The sequence below is a fragment of the Streptopelia decaocto genome, assembly GCF_964273445.1.
Source record: "Streptopelia decaocto genome assembly, chromosome: 3".
Taxonomy (NCBI): Eukaryota; Metazoa; Chordata; class Aves; order Columbiformes; family Columbidae; genus Streptopelia; species Streptopelia decaocto.
This window is the reverse complement of record NC_138656.1, coordinates 11439287-11466378: the sequence shown is the minus strand read 5'-3', so window position 1 is coordinate 11466378 and position 27092 is coordinate 11439287. Positions and strand designations below refer to the sequence as shown.

General features: G+C 47.0%; 1 protein-coding gene across 1 annotated transcript in view; it reads right to left on the bottom strand.

The window, feature by feature from the left end:
* TTBK1 (tau tubulin kinase 1) overlaps positions 1-7488 on the bottom strand; it is a gene marked incomplete at its 3' end in the record, with an annotated part of 122999 nt that extends 115511 nt beyond the window's left edge. The window contains exon 1 of the mRNA XM_082048885.1: positions 7345-7488. The remainder of the gene's footprint in view (positions 1-7344) is intronic.
* Between the last annotated feature and the right edge of the window lie 19604 nt (positions 7489-27092).

The window sequence follows — 27092 nt, the reverse complement described above, 5'->3', positions numbered from 1 at the left end:
GTCAATTAGCACCCCCAGGTCCCTTTCTGTCTGACTGCTCTCCAGCCACTCTGTGCCCAGCTGGAGCGCTGCAGGGGGTTGTTGTGACCAAAGTGCAGCACCCGGCACTTGGCCTTATTGAACTTCATCCCACTGGAATCAGCCCATTTTTCCAGTCTGTCCAGATCCCTCTGCAGAGCCCTCCTGCCTTCCAGCAGGTCGACACTCCCTCCCAACTTGGTGTCATCAGCAAATTTGCTGATGATGGTCTCAATCCCCTCGTCTAAATCATCAATAAAGATGTTAAACAGGACTGGACCCAACACTGACCCCTGGGGGACACCACTAGTGACTGGCCGCCAGCTAGATGCAGCACCATTCACCAGCACTCTCTGGGCCCGGCCCTCCAGCCAGTTCTTAACCCAGTGTAGGGTACACTTGTCCAAGTCATAGGCTACCAGCTTTTGCAGGAGTCTATTATGGGAGACAGTGACAAAGGCTTTGCTGAAGTCTAGATAAACCACATCTACAGCTTTCCCCTCATCCACCAGGTGAGTCACCTGATCATAAAAGGAGATCAGGTTGGTCAGACAGGACCTGCCTCTCCTAAACCCATGCTGGCTGGGTCTGATCCCTCGTCCATCCTGAAGGTGCTGTGTGATTGCATTCAGGATGATCTGCTCCATAACCCTACCAGGCACCGAGGTGAGGCTGACAGGCCTGTAGTTGCCAGGGTCAGCTTTCCAGCCCTTTTTGTGGACTGGGGTAACATTCGCCAATTTCCAATCATATGGGACCTCCCCAGTGAGCCATGACTGTTGGAAGATGATGGAGAGTGGTTTGGCGAGCTCTTCTGCTAGCTCCCTCATCACCCTAGGATGGATCCCGTCTGGTCCCATAGACTTGTGAGGATCCAGATGGCTCAGTAAGTCACCAACTATTTCCTCCTGGAATACAAGGGGCCTATTTGGCTTCCTATCTCTGTCAACCACCTTCAGAGATGAGTTGTCCTGAGGGACACCTGTCTTACTGGTAAAAACTGAGGCAAAGTAGGTATTAAGTACCTCAGCTCTCTCCTCATCTTTGTTAACTATATTTCCCTCAAAGTCCAACAGAGAATGGAGGTTTTCCTTGCCCCTCCTTTTGTTATTAACATATTTGAAGAAGGGCTTTTTATTGTCCCTGACAGAATTGGCCAAATTAACTTCAAATTGCACTTTTGTTTCCCTGATTTTTTTTCTGCACGATCTAGCTATTTCCAAAAATTCTTCATAAGTAGCCAGCCCTTTTTTCCACAGTCGGTAAAGTCTCTTTTTATTTCTGATCTCATTCAGAATCCCCCTCTTTAGCCAAGCTGGTTGTCTTCCCTGCCGGCTAGACTTTCGGCACACTGGTATAGCCTGTTCCTGTGCACTCAAAACCTCCTGCTTGAAGCATGTCCAGCCCTCCTGGGCCCCCTTGTTTTTAAGCATTGTTTCCCAGGGTATGCTCTGAACTAGACTTCTGAATAGGCAAAAATCTGCCCTCCGGAAGTCCGGCGTAGAGGTTTTGTTAATGGTTCTCCCTGCATCTCTGAGTATTGAAAATTCTATTATTTCATGGTCGCTATGCCCCAGGCGGCCTCCAACCACTGCATCTCCCACCAGCCCTTCTCTGTTTGTAAACAGTAGGTCTAGTGGGGCCTTACCCCTGGTAGGCTCATTTACCAGCTGATGAAGGAAATTGTCCTCTATACACTCTAGGAAACTCCTAGACTGCCTCTTCTGCGCAGTATTGAGCTCCCAGCAGATATCCAGCAGGTTAAAGTCACCCACAAGAACAAGGGCCGTCGGTTTTGAGACATCTGCCAGCTGCTTGTAGAATAATTCATCTCCTTCATCATCCTGGTCGGGCGGTCTATAACAGACACCCACGAGGATGTCAGCCTTGTTGGACTTCCCCCTGATTTTGGTCCACAGGCACTCAACCTTGTCACTGCTGACCTCAAGTTTAACAGAGTCAAGAGACTCTCTAACATATAAAGGCAAACCTCCACCTCTCTTACTACATACTAAAGTACTACATACTAAAGAAAAAATAATACTTAAAGGAGATATATATATATATATCGATAAAGGAACTGTATCAAGCCTAAATGGAAAAATGTAGTAGTAAAACTACCCCATTGGTCCAGAATAAAGCAGGAATGGTGATTTGCCATGGGAGAAGAGATGGGCTGTGCCTTTAGGAAACAGGCAGCAATGAGGAACTTTGGTTTCCTCATGGAGATCAGGACATGTCTCCAAGGTATTAAACAGTAACTTTATAACTCAACTTCATTGTGAAAGAACTGAAATACAGCACCTTAAAAAAAAAACAAAACAAAACAAAACACAACAAAAAACAAACCACAAAGCCTTTGGCTAGTACAACTTCTGCTTGGTCCTTTACATTGCTTCATTTTAATTCTAATTGACCAATTGTACAATCAAAAAATCTTTTAAAATAGAATACGTGTGCAAAAGAAGAAAGCAGCACAAATTCTTCCAAGTTAAAAATGATAATTTTTAATGATTTTAAAGAGATGTAGCAAACTTCTACAAATAAAAACTACATCTTTTCTACACATACCTGACCAGAGGCCAGGCAGCCAATCTGCTGGACGACGGACAGACAAAAAATAGAAAAACTGAATAGAGAAAAGATAAGAAAGAAGATGCCAAAGATTTTTTGTTGTTTTTTATTCTAAAGACCTCTGCAGAGAATCTGGAAAATCAAAGAGTCTTACTTCCACACCAGACACATTCAGAAAACTGAAAATGAAAAATAAAACTAACTGGCAGGCGGGAGGAGAAGTCACAATTTCTAGACCTATTAGGAAAAGCTAGGTCCTTTTAGGAAGACTCAACAAGCACAACAGATAGGGCCATCTCTCTAATAATAATGTCTCTGGATAGCCCAAAATCTTCTGGTATGGTATCAGACCAAAGGCCTTAAAAATGAAGATGTCCCAGGAAAAAATGAAGTTTCTCTAAAACCAATAACTGTCTAAAAGAGAGGAAGACACAGAGGAATGCATAGCTAGGTTTCACAACAGAGAGCTGTTAACCGACGGAATGACACACCTTGTGTACATAAAAAATTATTCAGGCTAACAAATAAAAAGACTGAAAATGTGCAGACTGCAACACCAAGAAGGGTATAACTAGGGCAAGCATGTTATATGTGTCCTCTCAGCCTTTCCTTAAGCATCATCTCTTGGTCACTGGTAGAAAAAGGGCTGGAGCAATACGAGGTTTTGGCCTGAGCAGCTGGGTTTATAATCCTGTAATCAAAACCTTGTCACTAGACATTAACTTCTCCTTTTCCCTTTCTCAGTCATTTCATATCTGATCGGTAGGCCACCAAAGTTTCATATACACACAGCCTCCAGGCTGACGCTGAGCCTCCTAGCATTGACTGTCAGGCGGACACATCCATCTGTCAAGGCTGACACCAAAACTGTTTAAGGCTGGGCTGCCCCATTTTTCTGAAGAGAATGCACCCACAAGCATTCCCTCTGTTCCCTGTTGCACCTATAGAGCTGCATTCAACCTACGATCTGCAGTTTGTTCCTTTCATATTGATCACCAAATTAAAGATGACATGGCTTGACACCAAAAGGAATAGGTTTCCAAGCACATCTTATTCCATTACATCAATAGTCCATCACGCTGTCAACATCTTCCTTCTCAACTACCAAAAAGACCCTTTCCCATGTAAACAGCTCTTCAGTAGCGAAGAAGTGGTCCTGCATGACATGGAGGACTGTCTTTGTCCAGTTTGTAACTAGTGAGACTCTGATACGCATCTGAACCCAAATAGGGACTCCCTTGTCTCATTATCTCTTTCACCTCCCACCTCTCCTTCCTAAGGCTTAAACAAATGTCCAACAGATTCTCCCATTCTTCCTCGGCCCTAGGGAGGGAGGCCTCATAGGTAGCCTTCCCCATTCCTCTCTCCCAAAGCAATCTTAACATTTATTCCAATTGGACAATGACATTTAAGTGGATTTTAGGATGTTTCAGTGGAATACCCACTTTTTAGTTATTTTTTAGGCAAGAAGGGGAGGGAAGCACTAGACGTGCCCATTCTGTATCTTATTCAGTAAACTAGCAGAGTTTAAACACCCTTTAAGTAAATGCTTCCACAGTCACCCCAGCAAATATTGGGCTGTGCCTTGCAATGTTCAAAGAAGGAGAAACCAACAAAGCCAACAAACTCTTAAAAATGAGGGAACAGTTTACAAAGCCTTTGAGGCATATCCCTCTATAAGGCTCTGGTTTCTGTCTTCTGCTCTGTTTTCAAAGTGAATCAATGTTACTGGAAGGTCATTATGGAGCTCTGGCAAATTAATCCAATCTAGGACCTTCCCAGACTAGGGAGCCATTCCTATAGGGTTTATCTGGACCCTGCACATTGGTACATACACAAATAAGGCCAAAAATGACAGGACACAATTGAAGAGGTGAGCCCATAGCAAGACGCACAAAAGAGCAGTGGGCTACCCAATAAGCTATAAAGCCATGTGGCAATTTTTCTGTAAGAGAGGGCAAGAAACAGAATGAAGTGAACCCAGCACTAAAGATAAAGTAGAAAGAGGAATTCTAATCTTCCTGGATCTGTTTGACCACTCCTGCTTTGGAAAAAAAAAAAATGAGTACCAAGCACTTCCATTGGAAGAGAGGTCTACGCTTCTTGTTGCAGTGTAGTGACAGACCTGCCTTCACCACCAGACACTGGGGTGCAGAGGGAAGGGAAAGGAGAGGAAATCCACCCATAAGCCATGAGAGCCATTTCATTAGCATCAATCATGGAAGCTAGTGAAATAGGTTTCCTAACACCAGAGATGCTCCTTACAGGAGGACGAAGAGTACTGATGAGGATCCAACTTCCTTCTTGCTGACTATTCCAAGGAAAAAAAAAAAAAGATTAATCAGGTATTCCCAAGACTGATCCTGATTCCCTGCAAGGGAAAGATACTTGCACTGTTTTTCTTTGACAGTCAGAGAACGGGAACTTCGCCCATTCCTGAAGGAAGGATATTATCATAAGGCATGCAAAAGCACACAGAACACAAAAGTAACAGCAGTGGACACCACATACACCATTCATGAGCATTGCATGTCAAAAGATTCTGATCCCACATACATCAGCATGACAATGCTTGTTATGAGCTGGATGATCACTGGCACACAAAGCCAAAACATTAACACATAATTCCTAACCTGCCCCTCTTACACTGAGACATAGTCTCAAAACAGGCTGATACATTGAAATGTGGTGAATAACCACTAGTAAGACAGTACTGCTGCACACTGTCCTTTAGTCATAGCACCTGTATAGGCACAGCATCTGTAAGCATTAGTGTTGAGAGAGCATTAGCACACCCTATCTCACACACAACATGAGGTTAAATTTCACTCATACAAAGTTCTGGGGCTGAAAATTTATTTTGTGACTCACTAAGAAGTACGTTGCTAAAATGTAGCATTTTCAGTGACAGTACAAGGAATACGAAGAAATTCATGTGCAATGGTAAAATTTGGAAGCCTTTCCTTCTGTCAATCAAATTGTCTATAGTTCCTCCTTGCAAGTCTAAGGAAATTCAAAAATATAGAAGAAAAATTTTAATATATAGCTGATTTGGACTGGTCAGAAATGTGACACCAACAGGTACTGAAAATCCCACCCCCAAAAAAACCACACGGGTTCATGGATTTGGCATGCAAGTATTTCAGCAACACTGATGGAGTGGTAGCATCACTCCAGTGCTTCATAAAGCATACTGGTTCCTTGTTAAACACAAGATGCACTTCAAGGTCATGGTGCTCATCTTGAAAGCTCTCAGTGGGTCAGACTCAGGTTACTAGATACGTCCTCTCCCTGTGTGCAGGGAAAGCATAATGACTACAGTCACGTTCACCAGTGCAGACTTGGAAACTGCAAGCAATAAAGACACAATGGCAGAGGATTTCAAGCTAAAAAGCTGCAGACGACATGGCAACACACACAGGAGTAAAACTTCTCACCCTGCAAAAGCTAATGAGCCTCCTGCCTCAAACCCATGCACCTTATTGCGGCCTTTCAATACTTAAAAGTGGCCTATAAGAAAGATAAGGGCACACTTTTTAGCAGGGCCTGCTGCTATAGGACAAGGGATGATGGTTTTAAACTAAAGGAGGGGAGATTCAGGCTAGACATGAAGAAGAAATTTTTTAACTCTGAGGGTGGTGGAACACTGGCACAGGTTGCCCAGAGAGGTGGTAGATGCCCCATCCCAGGCCAGGCTGGACAGGGCTCTGAGCAACCTGATCTAGTTGAAGATGTCCCTGCTCATTGCAGGTGGGTGGACTAGATCACCTTTGAAGGTCCCTTCCAACCCAAACTATTTAATTACTTTGTGACCAAGAAGTCATCACAAAATAGCAGAATGAAAACACTCCCTCCCCAAAAGCCTCTACAAAACAGGCTGGCTTTCTAGCCCTGGGTTGAACTGGTACGTACTGACACCTGGAAAGATGCTTATGTCAGCAGCCTGGCCTCGATGACATCCTCCAGACGTTTCGCTCATACATCCTCCCAGGCATCAGCCCAGCTGGCTGCCTAAACACCTCAGCCCCTACCCCAACACTGGGGGGCGGGCGGGCGACGGAGCCACCTGGCACCACCCGGTGGGCCTGTTCCCTCCTCGGCGGAGCCTTTCAAGGCGCGCGGGGACAGGGCACCCCCGCTCAGTCCGCCTGCGGCCACACACGGCACTGCCGTTGCCCGCGCCCCGGCGAGGCCACCGCCCGTCCCTCCCTCGCGAGCACCCCCGCGCCTCGCCCTGAGCCCTGGCAGCCGCCGGCCCGCAGCCAGCTCGAGCGGGAGGCGGCGGAGCGCGAGGAGCCGCTGCCAGGCCCCCGGTCCCCCCAACGCCCTGCCCCTCACCTCGGGCCGCCCCGCCTCCCCCCGCCGGGGAGGTGGCCGCGTCCGCCCCTGCACTGCAGCTGCCGGCACGCCACCCCCCATCCCCCACCGCCCCTCTCGGCAGATGGTTCGCCCCACCCCGGACCGCCTTCTCATTGGCGGTGCCCGCCCGTCACTCCGCGTCGCGATCGCCCAGCCCCTCGGGCATGCTGGTAACCCGAGTCCTCCACGCGGGACCCTTCCCCTTCCGCAGCCGGCACCGGGCGGAGGGTTGAACTACAGTTCCCACAGTGCCCTGCGCGGAGCCGCGGAGCGGGCCGACGCGGCCCGGCTCGATGCAGACCGCGACCCCACATCCCTCCAGCCGCCCGCGGGGCGCCCCCTCCCCTGCCAGTGACCGCAACAGCCGCCGCGGCCCGGGCGGGCCCGGCTCACCTGGCCCCGCCGCCGCCGGCGCCTCCCGCTGCGGCCGGCGTGTGCAGCGCATGCCCCGCATCCCTCAGTGCGGCTCGTCGGGCTCGGTGCCGCGGGCCTGGCACGCTGCGGCTGCGGCTATGGGGCCGGCCGGCCCCGGGCGCATTCTCCCCCTCGGAGCCGCGGCGGCCGGCGGGATTCGCCCACAATGCACCGCGCGCCGCACCGACAGCATCAGCCTGACATCACCCGCGGGCCGCCCCTGCCCGGCCGGGCCCGCCCCTGGCCCGCCTCCCCGCCACCTGCAACCGGCCTTGGCGTGGGGCTGGGCGCCGCATCGCCAACGGCACTGGGCACCGGGCTGTCGGCGCACGGGTCTGGGCACTGCAGCATGCCGAGACCTGGGATGCTGGGCATCGCAACGGCGTGAGGCTGTGCACGGCACGGCAGCGCGCTAGGGGCAGGGGTGTCACGGGACTGCCCCGCCCTGGGACCGGCGCCAGCACGGCACACACGATCACGGGCATCGACAGGACGAGGGTAGTGGAAGGCTCGTCTCTGGGCTGCTGGGATCAGCACTGGCATCACTAGTATGCGGTAGGGTCCTGCACGGCCTGAGGACTGGGACCATCGCTGGCACTTGCCTTCACAGGGCCAGGTGCTGCACTTTGACCAGGACTGGTACACTGGTCCTGGTACTGTCTCACCAGGACTGTCCCACTGGTCGTTGGACCATCACCAGCACCTTCAGCATGGAGCTGGTCACTACAATCTTGGGACCAAGGCCAGAGGCAGCACATCTGCTTGGGGCTGGGCATTGCATTGCTCTGGGACTGGCAGCATCACCAGTGTGAGGCTGGCACTGCCCTGATGTGACAGTGGAGTCAGCCGCAGCAATGCTGGCCTGGGGTTTTTTACTCCAATGCTCTGAGGTCAGCACCAGGTCTAGCACCACCAGTAGGAGACTGGTGAAATACACTGGACTGCCAGTTCCAGCACCACCATAATCTGGGCTGGACACTGTACAGGGACTGGGACCAGCACCACCAGCACTGGGCCAGACACTGCAGCACAAGGACCAGAACTGTCTGCATCTGCACAGGGCCAGGTCCTGCCCTGCCAGGGCTGGGAAGAAGCCCAGCAGCCCATAGCTGGGTGTAGCACCAGTGCTGCCAAATCTGCACCACACAGAAATGGCTCACACAAGTAAGCCTCTCCCTACACGCAGCTGAGCAATGCACCTGTCCTTGGGCAGTCACTCCCCTGTTACTCCACCAGAGTAACACAGCTGCACCCCTGCTTCAGGGATGTTCCATTCTCCATGCTCTAGCTCACCACTACTCACATTGTATTCAGAGCACTGATAAGCACGTGGATCCAACAGATGTTCTGTGCAGTGTGCATGGTTGTGGTTTCTTGTTCCCTTTTGTCCCAGGTGAGCACTGCAAATTGCGCATATCCCCAGCTGTACCTCTTGCCTGTGCCCAAACTGTGGATGTGCACTGGCCCATGCCCTGTAGATGTTCATGCAACACACTGCAAGGAACACTGCTCCCAGATCCTTTCCATGAATTTGCAACACACCCATGCCTGATCCCTGTCCCCACCAGAGTGACCCAACCTGGTTTTGATCCCTAGCTGGAGGTTCCCATCTGATTTCATATGTGGGATGTCACAACAGCTTCCAAAGGGCTGTAGTGCTCCCCAATCCCTTGTACCTCCCAGCCAGGACTTTTCCCCCTCACAAAACAGTCCCTTGTGGCCAGGGTGGTAATGAGGGGGATATGTTACGAAGATTGACATCCCTGCAGATGTGCCTGTGCAAAGGCAGATCTGTCACAACCATGGCCAGCCCAGCCACTCAGAGCAGGGAGAACAGGGCTACCAGGCCCCTGTGATGTTCCTCCACTGACTGGAGGTGGCCTTGCATGCCCTGCATTGAGGGCTTACTCAGTGGAAGCATCCTGCGCAGACTCCAGGGAGTCTCCAGCCCTGCAGCAGCTCATCCCACAGGTCCCAGGGTATAACACAACCTTTCACAAACAGTTGCATCCTCACGCCCAGGCCCCTGTGATTCTAGGTCTGTTCCACAGTTGATTGACAGTTGCCGCATGAGCTCTCTGTGCTTCAAGTCAAGTCTCCATCACTTGTATCCCCAAGGACTGGCTCCTGGTGCTGGCTTAGAAAGGGCTTGAGGGAAGCAGGCAAACAAAAGGAGAAGGTGGAGAAGCTGTCTTCCCCTGCAAAGACCCCCTCGGTGCCCTTCAAACCTCTTTTTCAGAGGGCTGGTGAAGCTTCTTGGCTTGAGCTTGAAGCTGTCTTGCCAGTATGGGCTTAGCTGGGAATCACTGGACAGTGTCTGAGCCAGGCTACCCTCACTGGACCTGATCCTGGTCTGTAGATTGACTACCTGGCTTGACTTCACACCTACCTCATCACCACCACAAACTTGCCTGTTGACTTGACCTCTAGATTGAACCTTACTACAACCACTGCATCCACCTTGCTTGATTACTGAGATACTGGCCACCGGCTGGAGAGGGCCTTGTCTTGTCAGCAGGCCTAACTTCAGATTTAGGACAGGGACTTGTCCAGGCCAGTTTGGAAGATCTCCAGGGATCTCCTGGGAAAGCAGTTTTTCATACAATCACATTTACGTTGCAACTTGTGTCTCTTTAAATTTAATTGAAAGGAGAAGGCAATACCACTTGATGAGCTGAAGTGGAAGTCAAGGGAGAGCTGGAGGCTTCCTAACTTTCTCAGTTGTTTCTACTACGCAACAGTCTGCCCATCAGTGAGCCTCTGCCACATGTGGACACTACACCCAGGGTATCAGTACCAAGCTGGAGAGGATGGAAGAGTTTAGTGCTGAAGCCTTCAGTCCCCTGTCAAGGTGGGCAACCCCAAGTGCTGCCCACAAGGGAACCAGCATGATGGAGAGGTTCATCAGCAAGGACTTTCTGGAACAAAGCACATAGCACAACCAGTGTAGACTGAGGTGCTGTATCTGTCCTCAGCTGCACACTGGTCTTCTACATGCTTGTAATGAACGTATATAATGCATCTTGAAACATTCCTGGAGGAGAAAGGCATTTTTACTCATGATTTTTTGAACACTTTTAAGTGTTGTTTGTACTACATACAGCAAATGCAAACCTTGCAGTCAATTTGAGGAAAATATTTGCAATCTCCTGAGTTAAATGTTTGCAAGACAGTGCTATAATGTTAGGGATGGATTTTAGTCTCTTTACATCTGTCTGAAAGCACTTTAGTTATCTGGATATTTCTAAGTATTGTTTTTCTCCTTTATCACTTACTGGTCATTTATTACACATTCACAATGGAAGTGCAGCAAATCTGTATTTTTCACACTGTTTAGACCTTTACTTCAGGTGTGGCGAGATGTGAGCAGATCTGGCAAAGATTTATGTCCCTGATTAGCTTGACTACTCTGCTCCTTCAAACTCACTCTGGTTCCAATTGCTTTGGACCCCAGGCCCATGCTGATCTGTGCCACTGAGTTAAAGTGATACCTGCATTTAAACTTTATTTCATCCCTGCTTTAAACCTCCCTCTGAGCCTTCTCCTCTGCAGACAGAGCTGAATGGAGCCACAAACCCACTGGAACAGCCACCTGGGAACATGTCCAACTTCATCTGCATACCCAAATATGGCTGAAAATGATCAAGAGATTTTATTAAAATCTGGGTTAATTGTAACTTGGGAAGATTTCTAATACAGCCCAATGTATACCTGGTTCTATAATGACATTTTTGTCTGGCCTTGCCTTTCTTTGTGGGGCCAGATATCAGCTGTGTACACATCATGTGGGAAAGACCGCTGGAAAGTACGGTTAGGAGTAGAACAGTGATAGTGAAGTGACAGTCATGGATTTCACCATCTTCTTATTCTCCTTTTTAGGTCACTAGGGGAAAAATAACAGGATGAGCAATTAGGAAACATATCTCATGTCAAATACTTGCTTTGATAGAAAAGATAGAAAGGCAAAGCAAAGTGGTCAGAGGGCATCAGTGTGCATGCCCATAGAGTATCTGTGCCCCAGAGAGGGGCACATGCAGATAAATCCCCTGATATTTTCTCTCTCCCCAGTGGTACAGGATGGGTGGTCTCCAGGCTGTCACACCAGAGAGTAAATGCAAAATGAGCCCATGGAGAGCTGCTGTGATGTGGAGGCTGCAGCTGGGATTAGCCTGCCTGGTGGCATCCCAGCTCTAACCAAGATGGCTTCACCTGAAGGCTGAGGCTTCGGTCTGTCCCCAGTGAGACAGAGATGGATGTGGAAAAAACAGCCGGGCTTGCTAGGATGCCAGGTGTACTTTAACCCAGCAGGGACAAAAATCCTGTGTCTGAGAGCTTCCAGTCAAAGGTCCCCATCCTGCAAACACCTCTTCTGTGCTCAGCTTTATGCTGGCACTTCTAGGGCTTGCACACCACATTGAGTAAGCCTTGTATATATTGGCAGAATTCAAAGATGAGGCAAATAAATAACTGCTGGTATCAGTAAGAATAGGAGTAGAAATATGTAGGACATGGGGTTTTTTGGCTTTGTTTGTGATTTTTTTTTTTTTTTTTTTTTGCTACAGCTCTGATCACAACAGATACCTGCAGCCAAACTCGCCATCTACTAAAACCACTACTGGCTTGGTTCTTCAGTGCCTGTCATGATATCAGCACAAAAGACCCTTAATTTATGCCTAGGGCTGCAGCTGTTCATCAGGTGAGCCTGTTAGCTGCTAAAATCTCTTGCAGGGCAGTGAGGTTGACTGGAAGGTTGCCAGACTGGAAGGCTGTCATGGAGGCACCCCAAAAGTCAATTTTAGGTGGACAACAAGTTCCAAAACAGACTTTATTCTAGCCGGAAAAGTGTAGCCAATAAAACAACTAGAAATAGGGTTTATACAGAATCACAAAATCGACTGGGTTGGAAAAGACCTCAGAGATCATGAAGTCCAACCCTTGGTCCAACTCTAGTCCGTTTACTAGATCATGGCACTAAGTGCCATGTCCAATCTCAGTTTAAAAACCTCCAGGGACGGCGAGTCCACCACCTCCCTGGGCAGGCCACTCCAATGCCCGATCACTCTCTCTGTAAAGAATTTCTTTCTAATATCCAGCCTAAATTTCCCATGGCAGAGTTTAAGCCCATGCCCCCTTGTCCTATTGCTGACTGCCTGGGAGAAGAGACCAATCCCCACCTGGCTATAATTTCCCTTCAGGTAGTTATAGAGAGTGATGAGGTCACCTCTAAGCCTCCTCTTCTCCAGACTAAACAACTCCAGCTCCCTCAGCCTCTCCCCATAGGTCTTATGTTCAAGTCCCTTCACCAGTCATGTTGCTCTTCTCTGGACCCGCTCCAGCACTTCAATGTCTTTCCTGAATGGAGGGGCCCAGAACTGAACACAATACTCCAGCTGTGGCCTCACCAATGCAGAGTAGAGGGGAAGGATCACTTCCCTTGTCCTGCTGACCACGCTATTTTTGATACAGGACAGGATACCGTTGGCCTTCTTGGCCACCTGGGCACACTGTTGGCTCATGTTGAGCTTCCTGTCAATTAGCACCCCCAGGTCCCTTTCTGTCTGACTGCTCTCCAGCCACTCTGCGCCCAGCCTGGAGCGCTGCAGGGGGTTGTTGTGACCAAAGTGCAGCACCCGGCACTTGGCCTTATTGAACTTCATCCCACTGGAATCAGCCCATTTTTCCAGTCTATCCAGATCCCCCTGCAGAGCCCTCCTGCCTTCCAGCAGGTCGACACTCCCTCCCAACTTGGTGTCATCAGCAAATTTGCTGATGATGGTCTCAATCCCCTCGTCTAAATCATCAATAAAGATGTTAAACAGGACTGGACCCAACACTGACCCCTGGGGAACACCACTAGTGACTGGCTGCCAGCTAGATGCAGCACCATTCACCAGCACTCTCTGGGCCCGGCCCTCCAGCCAGTTCTTAACCCAGCATAGAGTACACTTGTCCAAGCCATGGGCTACCAGCTTTTGCAGGAGTCTATTATGGGAGACAGTGACAAAGGCTTTGCTGAAGTCTAGATAAACCACATCTACAGCTTTCCCCTCATCCACCAGGTGAGTCACCTGATCATAAAAGGAGATCAGGTTGGTCAGACAGGACCTGCCTCTCCTAAACCCATGCTGGCTGGGTCTGATCCCTCATCCATCCTGAAGGTGCTGTGTGATTGCATTCAGGATGATCTGCTCCATAACCCTACCAGGCACCGAGGTGAGGCTGACAGGCCTGTAGTTGCCAGGGTCAGCTTTCCAGCCCTTTTTGTGGACTGGGGTAACATTCGCCAATTTCCAATCATATGGGACCTCCCCAGTGAGCCATGACTGTTGGAAGATGATGGAGAGTGGTTTGGCGAGCTCTTCTGCTAGCTCCCTCATCACCCTAGGATGGATCCCGTCTGGTCCCATAGACTTGTGAGGATCCAGATGGCTCAGTAAGTCACCAACTATTTCCTCCTGGAATACAAGGGGCCTATTTGGCTTCCTATCTCTGTCAACCACCTTCAGAGATGAGTTGTCCTGAGGGACACCTGTCTTACTGGTAAAAACTGAGGCAAAGTAGGTATTAAGTACCTCAGCTCTCTCCTCATCTTTGTTAACTATATTTCCCTCAAAGTCCAACAGAGAATGGAGGTTTTCCTTGCCCCTCCTTTTGTTATTAACATATTTGAAGAAGGGCTTTTTATTGTCCCTGACAGAATTGGCCAAATTAACTTCAAATTGCACTTTTGTTTCCCTGATTTTTTTTCTGCACGATCTAGCTATTTCCAAAAATTCTTCATAAGTAGCCAGCCCTTTTTTCCACAGTCGGTAAAGTCTCTTTTTATTTCTGATCTCATTCAGAATCCCCCTCTTTAGCCAAGCTGGTTGTCTTCCCTGTCGGCTAGACTTTCGGCACACTGGTATAGCCTGTTCCTGTGCACTCAAAACCTCCTGCTTGAAGCATGTCCAGCCCTCCTGGGCCCCCTTGTTTTTAAGCATTGTTTCCCAGGGTATGCTCTGAACTACACTTCTGAATAGGCAAAAATCTGCCCTCCGGAAGTCCGGCGTAGAGGTTTTGTTAATGGTTCTCCCTGCATCTCTGAGTATTGAAAATTCTATTATTTCATGGTCGCTATGCCCCAGGCGGCCTCCAACCACTGCATCTCCCACCAGCCCTTCTCTGTTTGTAAACAGTAGGTCTAGTGGGGCCTTACCCCTGGTAGGCTCATTTACCAGCTGATGAAGGAAATTATCCTCTATACACTCTAGGAAACTCCTAGACTGCCTCTTCTGCGCAGTATTGAGCTCCCAGCAGATATCCAGCAGGTTAAAGTCACCCACAAGAACAAGGGCCGTCGGTTTTGAGACATCTGCCAGCTGCTTGTAGAATAATTCATCTCCTTCATCATCCTGGTCGGGCGGTCTATAACAGACACCCACGAGGATGTCAGCCTTGTTGGACTTCCCCCTGATTTTGGTCCACAGGCACTCAACCTTGTCACTGCTGACCTCAAGTTTAACAGAGTCAAGAGACTCTCTAACATATAAAGCCACTCCACCTCTCCTACCCTCCCTGTCTTTTCTGAAGAGCTTGTAGCCACACATAGCAGCACTCCAGTCATATGAGTCATCCCACCATGTTTCTGTGATGGCAACTATGTCATAGCTTTCCTGCTGCATGATGGCTTCCAGCTCCTCTTGTTTGTTGCCCATACTGCGTGCATTAGTGTACATGCACTTCAAGTGGGCTGCTGATTTCACTCTTAATTCGGGCTTTCCATCCTTAGGCTGATCTTTGGAGAGCCCAGTTTCAATCCCTTCCCCCTTCAAACCTAGTTTAAAGCCCTCCTGATCAGCCCTGCCAACTTATGGGCTATAGTCCTCTTGCTCTCCCTAGAAGGATGAAGCCCATCTGATTTGAGGAGACTAGGTACCATGGAGTTTGCCCCATGGGCAAATAACCCAAAATTTTGACCGTGACACCAATCCTTAAGCCACCTGTTGATGAGATGGGCTTTTCTACTCTTCTCTTTATTTAGCTCCTCATCCATCCCAGATAGCACAGGAACTGAGGCAAATATCACTTGCGCTCCCATCCCATGAACTGACCGACCCGGTGCTTTAAAGTCTTTTTTAATTATCTTGGTACTTCTTCTGTTGATGTCCTCGCTGCCAGCTTGGACTACTAACAGGGGATAGTAGTCTGAGGGCTGAATTAGCTCTGGAAGTCTTCTATTAATGTCCCTCACCCTGGCCCCAGGAAGGCAGCAGACCTGCCTGTGGGATGGGTCTGGGCGACATATAGGGCCCTCTGTTCCCCTCAGAAGGGAGTCGACGACTACTACCACTCTTCTTTTTTTTTTTTTCTTCTTACAGCTGCAGTTGTAATCCTTTCTGTAGATGAGGTCCATCCAGGGGGCTCTCCAGGTGAATCTTCTTGGCTGTCCTCTGCCTGATTTTCAGGGTCCAGGGCCTCATATCTATTTGTTAAGGGCACCAAGGGAGGTGATGGGGTTCGAGAGAGGGTTCTTTTACCTCTCCAATCAGGGACCTGTTTCCATTCCCCCCCATCAATTAGTTCTGCTCTATCTGCCTTATGGCAGGAGGGACAAGGCTTTGCCATCTCCTGTTGCACACCCTTAGGAGTCAAAAGAGTTTGACCCCACCAGTCAATTTCTTCTTCACTCTCCCTAATGCTCCTTAGTCTCTCCACCTCTTCCTTAAGCTCTGCCACTAGGCACAGTAAGTCATTGACCTGGTCACATCGTACACAGGTGCCTCCCATACCATTCTCTGGTACTAATGACAGGCACAGACACTCTGCACAGCCAGAAGCCTGGGAGGCTGCATCCTTCTTGGCAGGTAGTGTCTGTGTAGACATACTCCTTGTATTAATGGCAGCAACAGCTTTCATTTTTCTAGAAACCATTACTACCCTTAGTTAAATTGGGGACAAGAAAACAAAATGAAACCCCGGACAAACTCACCTACAAGAGCTAGTTGTGTCCAGTCTACTTGCCCTGCCACACCCCAGTCTGCGTCACCAGCAACAAGTGAGAGGTCTAACAGCAAGGAGTGACAGCACCTCTGAACCCTACTGCACGAGCAGCCCCAGTCGCTGCTGCAGCACGGTGTGGGTAGTGCTCACCTGCCTCACAAGCACGTTCACCTCCCAGCGCCTGGTGGGCAACAACGCGTCGCTGCCCTCCCGGAGGCTTTTTCAAAGCAAGAAGGAGGGGGTGTGACCCCCGTCACCGTGGTAACGGCCGCGCCACGTCAGCCGGCTCCGCAAGGGCTGCCGGGGACTCCGGGGTAGCGGAATCGAAAACGCGACCAGAAACCCCTCTCCTTATCTTCTCTTACCTCTGTAGCTTCGAGATTTCGCTCACGGCTCCGGCTGAGCTGGCTTCAGTCAGCTGATCCGAGGAGTTAGCACTCCAACAACATAACATACAGGTTCAGATATCAGTTGAGATTATTTGGGTATGACAGCATAATGAGGATCCACAACGTGCATTCATACACTCACAAGAAACAAAACTGGGGGCCTTTCACTCCAGGATACCCACAAGAAATAATCACTTGCCTGGGTTAGGCATGGGCTCACACTTGCCTGGGTTAGGCAAGGACTCATTCAAGAATATGTCTGGTAAATAACCACTCACCCAAACGAGGAGATGAGGCACTCTCAGTCCCATGAAGTCTCCTTAGATGGCATCGCAGTCTGAGGGGACGGCTCCAGTTCACAGACCTGCTGCTCTGAGAAGACCACTCAAAGGAGGTCTTCGGCGGGGGACCCCGTTTTGTAGCTTGGTCAGATCTGGTTGTGGGCATTACAACATAGTCCAGAAGCTCTGCAGCTACTCTGGGCACCTCCTTTGTTGAGGACCCTGTCAACTGACTGAGGGTCCTACCCCTCCTGCCCCACCAGCTGAGTGGAGGTAAAGTCACCCTGCCCCAGGGTAGGGGAGGATGTGACTGTCAGCACCTTGGTACCACCCTAGGTGTGTGCGTGGGGACAGGCACAGTGGGGCACAAAAAGTGCTGAAGAGCTATCAACTGCCCCATTGAAGGCTCCAGATTTCAGGAGGATGTGCAACTGCCAGGGGACTTGGCTGCAGCGGGGAATTACTTCTTCTACCCTGGCAGGCGCAAGCCATTGGGAGCTGCAATAGAGAGACGGCATTTGCCTATCACAGTCACTGGACTTCTTCAGACCTGGCAACTCCAGCATTGCTGTTTGGACTCCAGAATGCCATGAGGGTCTTCCAAACGGACACACGGCGAATGAAGGAAGCAATCCCATAACCTGTCTTTCATCCAGCACCAGCCTTTCCTGGCATACTTAAGTGCTATGCTTATTAATGAGAATTGCTGTAACACCCCTTGGTTCTCAAAAGTCAACAGCCTGATGCCAGCCTTCACCACCAGAAAGTCATAGTCAGGACAAGTGGACATTGCAAAACCTCAGGAACTCATCTCCTCTCTCCTCAGCTCTCTTGGAGGCAGGAAAGGAGATTTGGGGTTGTGCTTGTCCTGCCCAGCAGGTCAGCTGAATCAGGTGATTGGATGGCCTCCAGGCTGGATTACATCCAGGCTGTGTTGATGATGGTCATGGCTTTCTCTGAGAAAAAAGAGGGTCAAAACTTGAGGGTAGGTGGTGGTCTGGTGAAGCATGAGAAAAACAAAACTTGATGGTGGAAAAGGAAATTCAGTCTTATGTGGAAGAAAACCAGAGAAGGGCACCATTTCCAGAAGATTTCAAGGTCTGCAAATGAAGCAGCTAGGTTTTCAGGCCAAAGTATTTAAATTCATACTTAGGTTTTTTGACAACTCATTTGCTTGTAAAATGCTTGTAAAAGCCTTCCTCTGGAATCCTGGAGTAGGGGAATGGTATGTGTGGTTTGCAAGCTAACAAGATAGCCACGATAGCTGTTCATGCAGTTCCCCCTCTTCCTCGCTCCCCCCTCCTTCTGAATAGGGGAGAGAATCAAAAAGAAAGGAAGAAACTTGTGAATTGAGAAAAAACAGTTTAATAAAATAACAAAATAAGAAGTACTATGCTACTAGCAATAATATATATAATGGAAATAGAATATAAAATAAAAGATACTCAATGCAATTCCTCATGAATTCTGTCCACACCGAGCAGCCAGTCCCGGGAAGCAGTACCTCGTCCCGAACAGCCAATCCCAGAGAGAGAAGAGAGAAAAAAGCTGAAAGGCCCAGAGGCCTTTGCAAAATGGCAGGATGGCAAAAGGCCGAACTAAAGAAACTCCCAAACAGAAATCCTCCTAACAAATCTCTTTCCTGACTCCAACGTCCTGACCGGAAGACCCCAGCTCTTCTGAAATATGAAACATGATGCCAATGGGATGGAATATTCTTATTGATCAGTCTGGATGTCAGTCAAGCTCTGCCCCATCTATGTCCCCCTCCCTCGATGCCTCACACCTGTGGGCAGAGCTCAGAATGTGCTTCCTTGGCTCTCAGACCAGAGCAATTAAAAACATTAACTCTGTCCTGGGGTGCTATCTTCATGTTCTCAAACTAAATCCAAACAATGACCATGCTAGCTACAAAAAATAAAGTTTTCTAACAGCGTGAAGAAAATTAACCGCCTTTCAGTCAAACCAGAACATTTGCATACAAATAATCTTTGACAGAAAGCTTTGGAGCAATCCTTAAGCAAACCCAGTGAAAGCCTCTTCATACTCCTATCTGGCACCAGGTGGCACCCATGCTGCTGTTTGCAACTCGGGCAAACCGAGAGACTGGCGTTCAAAAAACACGACGAAGGAATACCAGACTGTGTTAGCAATGCAAACTTTACAAGGAAGTTTAAAGTATATTTATTTTGTACATCACCTATAAAGCACAGCTGAAAATGTCAGAAGTATCAGAAATCAAAGTCCTGATAAAATTTGCATTATTTACTTAGATAAAGGATCTGGTGATATTTCTAGGATCAGAAAAAAATTATAGAAAACACTTCTTGTCTTTACCACTGCCATAATAAGCTTCAACTAAGCATAAAGAGTAGGTTCAAGTTTTTAATCTTGAACATGAAACGTGCTGTGTCTGCCCAAAGTCTAGGAGCAAGTTGAATTGGCACTCAGGTAGTCTGGCACTTCTTAAGGGTGCCCAGACCTTGCTGCTCTAATAAGGGTTTTCAGACTCTGTGTTGGACCAAACTGCCTAAAAGAGTTAGTTTCTTCATGCCAGCAAAGAAAACCCTGCTATGCACTGTTTTACCTGCTGTAAAATCTCACTGCTTGTTCTTGAGGATTTGCATTGAAAAATCAGGGTTAAATCTGGTCCTGAGATAGGACGAAGACGTGTTGTGATATGAAAGACAGGAGCCCCACCTCATGGTAATGATGATGCTTGGAGGGCTGTCAAGCAAAAAATTGCATGTGTACCCGCTTTGAGAGACCCCATTTTGAGCAAAGAGGGGACAAGGGTATGACATGTGGCAGTGAGCTGAGGACATGACATGTTCACTGTCGCGGTTGAGACGGACAAACGACATGGACCAAATTCTTTCAAGATGAAAGTAATAGGTGCCATTTATTGTTACAAGTGCATTTTTATACAATTCTACCAGTTCATGTGTCTTTTCACTATTGGTTACAAGTTACAGCACTAACATCTCATTGGTTAATTTTGCTATCATCCATGTTATTCTTCTATCCCCTTCTCTCTCACGGGTATATCTCTCCTTTCTCACGGGTACAACTCCATACCTCCGGATACTCCTTTACTCCCATCTTTCTCAAGGGTAAATCTTAATATCTTCAAGGCTGATCTCTACTCCCATATTTTCTGTCAAGGATTCCACAGACCCGCTGCAGTTTCCCACAATTCCCCCTTTTTTTATTTATGCTAAAAATGCTGCCCTCATTGTCCGCTGCAGGGCCCTTTGCAGCAGAGAAATCATGCATGGCAACATTAGTAACACAACCACAACAATCATCAAAATGATCAGTCCTGTTTTCACTGCTGATAACAACCATCCTAAAAACCCTCAACCACTAAGCAATTTATTTAACAAATCTCATCAAAATCTTCACACCCATGTCCTTGAGCTAATAACAAAAATCTATTGTGGCTCTACTCTACCGTGTGGCATGTCTTACAGAATCTACATCTAACAAAAGTCCACTTAAAGCCTTTGAAGTTCTGTTAGTTTGCTTAACTAGCCAGCATCCTAATTTTCTAAAATATTTAACGCTTTTAGCTGTGCCAACACCAGATACAAGAGATCCTAAAACCCTTAACCTTGATCCCCAAAAATCTACATTATCATCACATTTTGACTCATATACACGAAAAAAGTGTTTTTCTCGTCTTGCTCTTCTGTGATCTATTATCATAGATCATAGATACATTGGGTGTTAAGAGAGTTAATAGTCCCAAAATACACAGTCCTCCAACAGCATTAGAAGGAATTCCTGGTCAGGCTCTATCTTCACAGATCAAGAATACACCATGCAGGAGATTTTGGGGTCGCTGTCCCACATTATCAATGACATTCCTTGGATTCTTCTGTGAGGCATTACACCATCGAGTTTCATTTCTATAGTCACCAATGGTAGCATTAACATTTTGCAGTTTTATCCATTCATGCTTTAGCATATTGTCCTGGCACTTTTCACAAACCAGCTGGATACAAGCATCCATGGGCATAGATCCCAGCAATTCTAGTTCCTGTGGTTCAATGTCTATTTCCGGGAGACAGTTAATCCAAAGTGCCATGTTAGTATTTTTGTTGCAATGCCTTTGCACCGGCCACTATTTTGAAACAATTGTGTGATGCTGCTGTATTCATCAAGGGGGATGCCAACCAAGCACGTGTGGAACGGGTTTTCTGGAGATGCCATAGCCAGGCATATGGAGTCCTGGTCAGTCATGTTGGCTAAAGTAATCCACATGTTAGTCTTTGCCTGTGCGGGCATCCAAAACACAGCAACTGCAACAATCATTGTCAGGAAGATAACACAGGTTTCACGTTTTGTGCCAGCAACCATTGCGGCCCTTGATCTGTAAAGACACAAGCATAGCCTCTCCCCCAGGTTATCAATTGCTGTGGCCTTTTCCATTGATCAGTGATTTGACCATAACTAATGTAGGTTTTTTCTGATTTAGCATGGTTTTGGGTCACACTTGCAAAGTATTTCATCACATACAATGCTTTTGACAATTGTTTTTGTGGTGTTTTCCCTACTTCTCCCCCCTTTTTGTTTTAAAAAAGAACAAAACCAAAACAAAAAACACAGTTCAGAATCAGATACGTGCATTGGACCTTGACTACGTACTCAGAATCACAAATCAAATTTAGAGGTTACTCCTTTAAAAAGCTCTAAATAATGTAAAGCTGTGCCAAGTTCTGCTCATTGGGTTGAACCTTCAATAATTTTCACAGAATGATGCCAATTGTTATCTTCACGCCAGACCACTACAGCTTTATGAGACTTCCCAGAACCATCAACAAATACTTTGCAAGTATGTAGGATCAGACCAAATACAAGTATGGCCTATGAACTGATGTTAAAGATTTGCAGGTTCTGCAGCAATTTACATTTTACATTTATGCATGTCAAAAGCTGTGCTGTTAAGAAAATCAGCTAATGCAATTTATAAAGACATAGATTACAAATAAAAAAATCAAAATTAAATTTCACAAATGGTACATATATGACAAAAGGATCATGGCCTATTGAAACTTAAATTCATTGCCTGCCTTTCTTGATCAGAGTAACAAGCAGTATATCAGTCTGTTAGCAATCTCATCATACTGTCCCACAATAGCCACAGGTTGTTTCTATGTTGTAGCTATAAATAGACAAATCTGCAAGTCCAATCGAATGCAGTCAGCCTGTAAGGTTGTCATAAATTTATTCCTTAAAATTTCCAACTCCATTTTGGTCGTCATATTTATTGGATATTGTTTTCCCTTACCAGATTGAAGTCCTGTTTCAGATCAATCAGTGTAGTACTTGCTTTATCAAAACATTGGCTGTTAATACTAGTGGAGATACAGCATTTGAAATTTCCTTGGAGATTTCTCACTTGCAGCAAGCAGATCTGCTCCATCCAAGCAGCTTCTTGTAGGCCATGCAACTAAACAGAATTCTCAGAAAACGTTATTTGAGCTTACAATTTACTTAACAAATCTTAACTTAAGAGAGGTATAGGAGTTTCTAACAACTATAAGAATTCATGTATTTAAACTTTGTTCCAAATTTGGCATTCCATTAGTCTCAAAAAATGGCCTTTCTTTCGTTGTTTCTTATGACCTCAAAAACTAGCATGGTGAATTTACTAAGAAGTCTCTTACAACTAATTACCACAAAATAAGTCTATTAACAAATTTTTGGTTTAATTTTCCAGTTTCATTAGAACTATGGATCCACTGGTGATGCCTTTAAATTTCACCCTCAGACTCCTTCATGCAGTATTACAGCTCTCTAGCAGTAACATTGCTTGAGGGAGGGGCACGGGGGGGAATAAGACTTCCCTCTCGCCCCCATCTGAGATGGCAAGACGTCCAGCCCAGCATGAAAACACATCAGTTCGAACTCCACATTAAACCGATCTGGCTCCACTCCACACGCAAATCAGTACCAGTCTGACCCAGAGAAGCACTGAACACTGTGACCCCCCAAAGCTGACCAGTGTGAAAAGACTGACTTCAGCAAGGAGGTAAAGTTATGACCTCTTTTCCCCAGATGTGCCAAAACCTAGGAAACAAGACAGAAGCAAAAATAAACAACACCAACAACCCCTGATTCAAAGCCGAAAAACAACACAGTGCCACAACAAAAATGGATGACAATACTTCAGGGAAAAAAAAATAGGGACAGAGCCGGGGGAGCAAAGCCCCCCTTTCTCTGCTTAGCAGCGGGAAAACAGTTTTTTTCCTTTCTTCTTTCTCTTCTCGCCGCAGTTCAGATATAGTCAAGGCCATGCAGCTGGTATAATCACTGGTACGAAGTGGGAGGCTCTGGCAAACTCCTCAGTTACGATGAGCTGCACACAGGCCTGGGATATTTTGCTCTTTTGTTTTCCCATTTCATTCCAGCCGTAATACACTTTATATGCAGTTTCAAGTAGCTCAGCAATAGTTACATTCCTTAGCTCCATTTACCTTTTACAATTTAGAGATGTCAAAAAAACAGTATAAACCAGTATAATAAACATCAATCCATTATTCTATTTCCCTAAATCTAAATCAGTTAATATTCTAGCAACTTTTAAATACAACCTCTTCCAAATTCACAGCTATCATAGCATTTTAACAATTTAAATGCTTTTCTAACAATATAAGCAATCATTCTAATGTGTAAGGATGCATCCTAAGGGGAGGCAAGGTGGAATTTTAGCAATTTTAGCAGTGGAACCGGTTCCCATTTTGTAATTATCTCCCAAACAAGATTCTTTTGGTACCAAATATGAATATGCAAACTAAAATACTGAGCTCAGATATGAAAACCATATACCAAGTTCAAATATGCAGATGGATCACAGTTACACCAATTTAAGACAATATCTCAATTTTTGCATTGCACCGTTGGGCCGCTCACTGCTCAGCCAGGTGGGGGTACCTCTGGGTCTCCCTGACAAAAAAAAGTCAGTGGCGCCGGAGCCCATCGGCCCCCCCCGAGCCGGAGCGAGCTGGACTGGACAAGGCCTTTTTTTGTTTTGTTTTGGTTTGGTTTCTTTTTAGTGTCTCATCTGGTGCGCTACAGCTGTTATTCCAAAACCAGGATTCTTTACATGATGTACATACGGAAAAGCCAAATACAGCACAGCGAGATGAGACACAGCTTGTCACGGAGTTGCGCAAGTCTGAATACTGGAATAAAGGTAGCATGCTAGCGAAAAAAAAAAAATAACAGCTACTACACACAAAATTTTACCATCACATTCACGCAGTAAAGAACTAAATTACTTATGATCTTCTGTATTATCACAAAACGCACATTTTGAGTCAATGAATTCTCATGATTTAACAGACTGTGAACTTATCGTACCATATAACAAAGACCTACTAAAATTGCAACATACTTAAACCGATACCCACAAAGAAAACAGGTTAATGAGGAAGGCATCTTGCAGACTCTAACAAGTTTGCTGTGACCTGTGTGTTATCAGTTAACTCTCTCTCAGCTTGTTGACGTTCAAACCGTTCCAGCTGTAAAACTGTCTGTAATGATCTAATGATCTCTTGTAGAGATTTATTTTGTCCTGGTCTTCTCACCTTAAAAACAACATTAATTGCAACAAAATTCTATTCTCCAGACACTTTTCCCAATCATTTAACTGAAACAGCAGCCAACACTGATTTCAATATTTAACAAGATCTTCCTTCCTTATAATTCCGAGTGCTTTCCTAAGTTTTAAAACACCTCCCAATACTGATTTTTCAGGAACACAACTGAAAACAATTATTCCTGACCCCATCTTGCAAGTAAAAGCCTTGAGAAGGGGGAGGGAGGGGTAGAAAACACAGGCTGCTTGCAGCACGACTGGGAAAAATGGGGAGAGAGTTTTACGGTGCACTTAAAAACAACTAGTAAAACAATTAACTCACATTCCTGACAAGCTGCTTGATTTTCAGAGAGGCAATACACAGAAACACATAATGTGTACTGTAAAACTTGCAGATAACATGTTGATAGCAAACATTAGCATTCTCTACTGCTAATTTCAACACCAATGCTTCCTTAGCTTCTAAGTTTTCAACCTGCTTATTGATGGCCTCTTGAAGATGGTCCATAAATTGCATGTAATTCTCACTGGGACCCTGATTAACAGTTGCAAATGATTTGGCTGCTTTGTTGGTTTCAGGCACCTTTATCATAGCTTGATATGCAAGGTCTGTTGACTGCCTCAGGATTTCAGAAAGTTATCGTGCCTGTAGTTGTGGTATGTCAACTAGTGTCTCTTCCAGAAGCGCACAGGGTCCCGTGGTTTAACTGCAATCGAAACTGGGGGTAAATCCCAGCTTTTTGGTAAGTTCGGTTTACGCTCTGAAACTCTACCCTCACCCTCAGGAATTCAGTGCGGGTGGGAGGAGGGGGCAGGTTGGAGGGACCCAAATCTGTAGGAATTACGTTATTTGGCTCGGTCTGGCTCACCACGGGGGGGTCTTCCCCACCTAAATCTCCAAGCAAGGGGGGATAGGAAAAAAAAATGTCCATTTTTTTCTTCCGCGACTGATAGCGGCGGGGCAGAGGGTTGAACTGTGATTAATGGCAGTGACGCAGACGGCAGAACCACGGTTGATGATGGTAGAGGAGAGGTTCGAGCCGTGATCGATGACAGCGGAGCAGTCGGCCGAACGCGGTGCTCTGACCGGTGCTCTGAGGGCCCCTCCCGAGACCATGCACAACCCAACACTGTTTTTTCATGTGAGTCTTTCACAGCTTTTATCTGATCTCGGGGCCACACATACGTATACGAGTCTTTCATAGTTTTTTTCTGATCTCGGGGCCACACATACGTACGCTCCTCCTTTATTCCTTTTAACTTTCCAAGAAAGTGCCGCGGATCCTTATCCGTGTCAGATAATATGGACTTGGGCGGTTTTGATGAATCTTTAGTAACAGGGGGGATCAGAGTAGCACTTAATCTTGCTTTTTTCTCCGAATCTGGCCCAGGAGAGCCAGGGAGACCATCCCCCTCCGCCGCCTCTGCCTGTTGTTGTTTTAACTCTTTCAGAGTGTCTAATAACAAGCGCCACATCGTTAACAGTTCAGTTGCTTCCTTGGACCCTTGGGTAGCACTATCAAACAGTTTATCTCCCAAGTCCATCCACTGTGACACACTAAATGCTGTCACAGGATTAACCTCTAAACCTTGTGCTTTGCCCCATAGTAACATTTTTCTTAAAGTCAGTTCCGGGAGGCTAATACCGTGCTTCTTCAGAAGCAGCTTCCATGTGGATAATATAGTACCCTCTTCTTTAGATAAGTTTCAGCCCCCCTGTTCCCGGTAGCTCACCTACTCCTTAGCGAGGTGTCTTTTCAACGATCCGGATCTTCGGCAGCTCTCCTCGGCTGCTCTCATCAGCTGTACCGGGCTCCGTCTCCACAGCTCTTCTTCGGCTGTTCACAGCTTCACGCTGTCACCTTGTTAGGCGAGATCCTCTTCAGGCAGGATCACGTCGGGGTCACCATATGTCGCGGTTGAGACGGACAAACGACATGGACCAAATTCTTTCAAGATGAAAGTAATAGGTGCCATTTATTGTTACAAGTGCATTTTTATACAATTCTACCAGTTCATGTGTCTTTTCACTATTGGTTACAAGTTACAGCACTAACATCTCATTGGTTAATTTTGCTATCATCCATGTTATTCTTCTATCCCCTTCTCTCTCACGGGTATATCTCTCCTTTCTCACGGGTACAACTCCATACCTCCGGATACTCCTTTACTCCCATCTTTCTCAAGGGTAAATCTTAATATCTTCAAGGCTGATCTCTACTCCCATATTTTCTGTCAAGGATTCCACAGACCCGCTGCAGTTTCCCACAGTTCACCACCTAACCATGTGCACAAGCACTGCCTGTGCATGGGGGCTGGTAATGCCATGTGAGGGCTGTGCCACCGCTATGTTGACTTCATGGCCAGTGTCCAGGCATGTGGTGATGGACATCAGTTGTTGACAGGACGGTGTGTGTGAGCGGGCTGAGTGTTGCTGTGTGTGTTAATGTGCGTGGCTGTACCTGGGCGCCT